The sequence below is a fragment of the Ranitomeya variabilis genome, chromosome 7, assembly GCF_051348905.1.
Source record: "Ranitomeya variabilis isolate aRanVar5 chromosome 7, aRanVar5.hap1, whole genome shotgun sequence".
NCBI classification, from domain to species: domain Eukaryota; kingdom Metazoa; phylum Chordata; class Amphibia; order Anura; family Dendrobatidae; genus Ranitomeya; species Ranitomeya variabilis.
Genome location: NC_135238.1, coordinates 130,729,012 through 130,734,604, shown reverse-complemented (window position 1 = coordinate 130,734,604; position 5,593 = coordinate 130,729,012). Strand labels below are relative to the sequence as shown.

The window sequence follows — 5,593 nt, the reverse complement described above, 5'->3', positions numbered from 1 at the left end:
AACTGGGTAGCATGATTAATGAATGATGAGATGCTGCTCTTTTCTATACAGAGTGAATCAAGTGAAGTATGCCAAGTACTGCCTATACAGTAGGGTTGGGGGCCCAGATCTACACAGGGGCCCACCTGGGGATAAAACTGTCGGCCAGTCCGAGCCTGGATATAGTGGATATATCTATCCATCTATCTATAGATACATCTATCTAAAGATAGATACATGTATAGATATACCTATAGATAGATATTAGTGATGAGCAAGTATACTCGTTGCTCAGGTTTTCCCGAGCACGCTCGGGTGATCTCCGAGTATTTGTTAGTGCTCGGAGATTTCGTTTTCATTGCCTCAGCTGCTGGACAGCCTGAACACATATGGACATTCCTCACATGTATTCAGCCTGTCTAGCAGCCATAAATCATGCAGCTGCAGAAGCAAAAACTAAATCTCTGAGCATTAACAAATACTTGGAGACCACCCGAGTGTGTTCGGGAAACCCGAGCAACAAGTATACTCACTTTATCACTAATAGATAAATCTATCCATCCATCTATAGATAACAATGCTGTGGAGTCGGTAAGCCAAACCTCCGACTCTAACTCCGACTCCTCAATTTCTATGACTCCAACTCAGACTCCCTCATACCAGGGCTGTTGAGTCGGTAATCAAAACTACAACTCCGACTCCTCAATTTCCGTGACTACAACTCCACCTCCCTCATACCAGGCCTGTTGAGTCGGTAATCAAACCTACAACTCGGACTCAATTTCCATGACTCCAACTGAAAGCCCAGATAGATAAATCTATCTATAGATCTATCTATAGATTGATAGATACTGTATATAGGTAGAAAAAAATCTGTGTTATCCCGGGGTCACACTTGCGAGAAACTCGCACGAGTCTCGCACCTCACTATCCAGCACTGCCGCCGGGACTCGGACCGGAGCATTCAGCTGCATATTCAGCAAAAGAGCACTTGTATATACCTCTTATGTTAAAGTTGATTAAAAAAAAATAATTTTCAAAGATAACTTTATTTTAAAACCAATAAAAACATTATGACAAACATTTTTTTTCAATATGAGAACATTTTTTTTTACTTTTGGCCAAATAAGTAATTTTTTTGACCACAAAACAAGAACGTTGCCTTGCTTCCGAGAAGGTGATTGGTCTCTTGGTGATGAAGCAGGTCTTGTGGTGGCAATGTAAAACTCGGTGTGGCAGACTTTAAACATCTTGGAACTGCTTGATGGCTGGTCTGCGACACTTGGCAGGAATCAACTCAACTTTCAACATATGAATGTAGTGGGCACGAGAACGATGGTGTGCACCTATTGTTAATTTAAAAATTGGTATTCAGGGCAATACCCATATGTTGTAGCTGGATCAGAACTGAAACTTGCAGTCGGTGAGGGGCCCGGCCTTTGTGCACTGCTTGACTCGGAATATTGTGAATACGTGCTGGCTGGTCTTGTGTATCGGTAGTCGGGTTCTCGTGCAGGTGGTTGTGGTTTTGGACGTACACTACAAATGACCCCCACCAAAATGTCATGCAAAGATGAAATTGGAGCAGGGTGCTCAAAAGCTGCAAGCGTCCTATGGACAATACTCATAAAGATTGACTGCCTATCCGGTGGCAGTGAGCGAGCCTTGCTTGCTACAGTCAAGGCAAAAAAACAAAATGACCCTCTGTAATTGATTTTTTAATCAAATCCAGAGTATCATTTGTGATCTTTACTGTATTAGCATCATTTTGTTTTTTACTTTTTTTTTTTGCTGGGCTCTACTGCCACCGGATGGGCAACTCTTTCTCTTCTTGCTGTTACATCTGCATCTGCTGAAACTGATGCAACAGCTGCAGAAGCAGATGTGCCAGTAGCAACAAAGGATGTGGCACCAACTGCAGAAGATGTGGCACCAGCTTCAGAAGATGTTCCTGCTGCCTCTTCTGAGTCGTCTTCTTCAGGCCCAGGAGGACAAATGTTCCCTTCAGTGCTGTGTAAATGAAAGAAAACAAGTCTTCATTATTAGGGTATGTTTCCACGTTGCGTAGGAGCAGCGCTTTGGACGCAGGGGAAATCCAGCTCTGCCCCTTTTTACACGCGGTGATAACGCATGTGTTCATTGAACACATGCGGAATCACCGCATCCTATCCATAGACTGGGCTATTGAAAGATAAAGATAAATAGACATGCTGCAGTCTATAAAGACGCGCCGCATGTCCGGTTACGCAGGTCTGCCACCTGCGTCTTTGTGCGCATAGTGGAGATGGAATTTCATAAAATCCCCTCCACTATGCTGTAACATCTGGACGCTGCGGATTGAACACAGCCATTCCTGATGTATTACGCCACGTAGAAACATACCCTTAAGGCTATATATATATCTTTAATTAATTGCTCACTATTTTTAAAAACTTACCTCCGCAATGGCCTGCTTGTCAATAAAAATTACATTTCTTCAAAGAAAGGGAAATTTTTCTTCTGGGGCAAGGAGCCACTCTTGTTACAACTGGTGATGAATTTGTGGAACCTGTCCCTGACCGACTGCCACCTCTGTTTTCTTTTTCTAAAAATAAAACAAAAAACAACCCACTATTATCAATCTCAGTCCATTTAAAAAAAATATATAATATTAATTGTTAAATAACATTTATAATTACCAATTTGCAACTGCCTGGAATTTGGGCATGCATCCCATTAGGGATATAGTACCCGAAAAAAAATAAAATAAATATATATATATATATCTCTATCTATCACAGAGATATTTCACACAAAATATGTAATAAGTAGTGATGAGCGAGTATACTCGTTGCTCGGGTGATCTCCGAGTATTTGTTAGTGCTCGGAGATTTAGTTTTCGTTGCCGCAGCTGCATCATTTACAGCTGCTAGACAGGCTGAATACATGTGAGGAATGCCTGTTTGTTAGGGAATTCACACATGTGTTCAGGCTGTCCAGCAGCCGTTAATCATGCAGCTGAGGCGACAAAAACTAAATCTCCCAGCACTAACAAATACTCGGAGAAAACCCGAGCAACGAGTATACTCGCTCATCACTAGTAATAAGTAACATTTCCCACATGTTTACTTTACATCAGCACAATTTTGGAACCAATTTTTTTTTATTAAGGAGTTAGAAGGGTTAGTTGATCGGCGATTTTTTTTAAAAAACACCATTTTTTTTTACGTACCACATCACATTTGAAGCCACTTTGAGGGGTCTATATGACAAGAAATACCCAAAAGTGACACCATTCTAAAAACTGCACCCTTCAAGATGTTCAAAACCACATTCAATAAGTTTATTAACCCTTCAGGTGTTTCACAGGAATTTTTGGAATGTTTAAAAAAATGAACATTTAGCTTTTTAGACAACAAAAATCAGATACACTTTGTTTTATTTTACCAAGGGTAACAGGAGAAATTGGACCCCAAAAGTTGTTTAACAATTTGTCCCGAGTTCCCTAATACCCCATATGTGGGGGTGATGCACTGTTTGAGGGCATGGCAGAGCTCAGAAGGGAAGGTGCGCCGCTTGAATATTAAATGCAAAATTGGCAGGAATTGACAACAGACGCCATGTCACGTTTGGAGAGCCACTGATGTGCCTAAACAGTGGAACCCCCCCACCAATTCTAACTCCAACCCAAACCCTAACGTGAAAATGGAAATACATTTTTTTTAACCTCTTTCTGACCTCGGACGGGATAGTACGTCCAAGGTCAGATACCGCGCTTTGAAGCAGGGCTCCGGCGGTGAGCCCGCATCAAAGCCGGGACATGTCAGCTGTTTTGAACAGCTGACATGTGCCCGCAATGGCGGCGAGTGAAATCGCGATTCACCCGCCGCTATTAACTAGTTTAATGCCGCTGTCAAACGCTGACAGTGACATTTAACCGGCGCTTCCGGCCAGAAATGACCGCATCGCCGACCCCGTCACATGATCGGGGGTCAGCGATGCGTCAGAATGGTAACCATAGAGGTCCTTGAGACCTCTATGGTTACTGATGCCGGCCTGCTGTGAGCGCCCCCCTGTGGTCGGCGCTCATAGCACACCTGCATTTCTGCTGCATAGCAGCGATCTGATGATCGCTGCTATGTAGCAGAGCCGATCGAGTGGTGCCAACTTCTAGCCTCCCATGGAGGCTATTAAAGCATGGCAAAAGTAAAAAAAAAAGTAAAAAAAAATGTGAAAAAAAATAAAAAAAAATATAAAAGTTTAAATCACCCCCCTTTCGCCCCATTCAAAATAAATCAATAAAAAAATATCAAACCTACACATATTTGGTATCGCTGCGTTCAGAATCGCCCGATCTATCAATAAAATAAAAGGATTAACCTGATTGCTAAACGGCGTAGCAAGAAAAAAATTCGAAACGCCAGAATTACGTTTTTTTTGGGTCGCCGCGACATTACATTAAAATGCAATAACGGGCGATCAAAAGAACGTATCTGCACCAAAATGCTATTATTAAAAACGCCAGCTCAGCACACAAAAAATAAGCCCTCAAAAGACCCCAGATCATGAAAAATGGAGACGCTACGGGTATCGGAAAATGGCGCATTTTTTTTTAAGCAAAGTTTGGAATTTTTTTTCACCACTTAGATAAAAGAGAACCTAGACATGTTTGGTGTCTATGAACTCATAATGACCTGGAGAATCATGATGGCAGATCAGTTTTAGCATTTAGTGAACCTAGTAAAAAAGCCAATCAAAAAACAAGTGTGGGATTGCACTTTTTTTTGCAATTTCACCGCACTTGGAATTTTTTTCCCGTTTTCTAGTACACGACATGCTAAAACCAATGATGTCGTTCAAAAGTACAACTTGTTTTGCAAAAAATAAGCCCTCACATGGCCATATGGACGAAAAATAAAAAAAGATATGGCCTCTGGGAAGAAGGGGAGCAAAAAACGAACACGGAAAATCCCAAAGTCATGAAGGGGTTAATTATTTTGCCATAACTAAGGGGGTGATAAAGGGGGGGGGGTGTGATTTACTATTTTATAGCGAATTTTTATAGTTTTTTTTTTTATGTTCACAAAAGGGGTTATAAAAAAAATTGCGTGGGCTCCTGTGCAATTTTATGCGCCAGAGAGGGAAAGCCGGCAACTGGGAGCAGATGTTTATAGCCTGGGAAGGGGTTAAAACCCATGGATCTTTCCAGGCTATGAATATCAGTCCGCAGCTGTCTGCATAGCCTTTACTGGCAATTAAAATAGGGGCACTCCCCCAAAAAATGACGTGGGGTCCCTCCATAATTAATAGAAAGAAAGGCTATGCAGACAGCTGTGGTCTAATATTCATAGCCTAGGAAGGGGCCATGGATATTGGCCCCCTCTGGCTACAAACACTAACCCACAGCAGTCCCAGAAAAGGCGCATCTGTAAGATGCGCCAATTCTGGCACTTAGCCTCTCTTCCCACTGCCGTGCAGCAGTGGCATATGGGGTAGTAAGGGGTTAATGTCACCTTACTATCCAGTTAACAATGGAGAGGTGTCCATAAGACACCTATCCATTATAAAGCCTATAGTATTAAAGGGTTAATAAAATACACAGACATTAGAATAAAGTATTTTAATGAAATAATTA

General features: G+C 41.8%; 1 long non-coding RNA gene across 1 annotated transcript; it reads right to left on the bottom strand.

The window, feature by feature from the left end:
• Positions 1-1,009: 1,009 nt before the first annotated feature.
• LOC143786381 (uncharacterized) lies at positions 1,010-2,589 on the bottom strand. The gene is made up of 2 exons (XR_013218279.1): positions 2,417-2,589; positions 1,010-1,989 (listed from the first exon to the last, which is right to left on the bottom strand). It is a non-coding gene; the product is annotated as an uncharacterized LOC143786381 (long non-coding RNA).
• Positions 2,590-5,593: the final 3,004 nt, after the last annotated feature.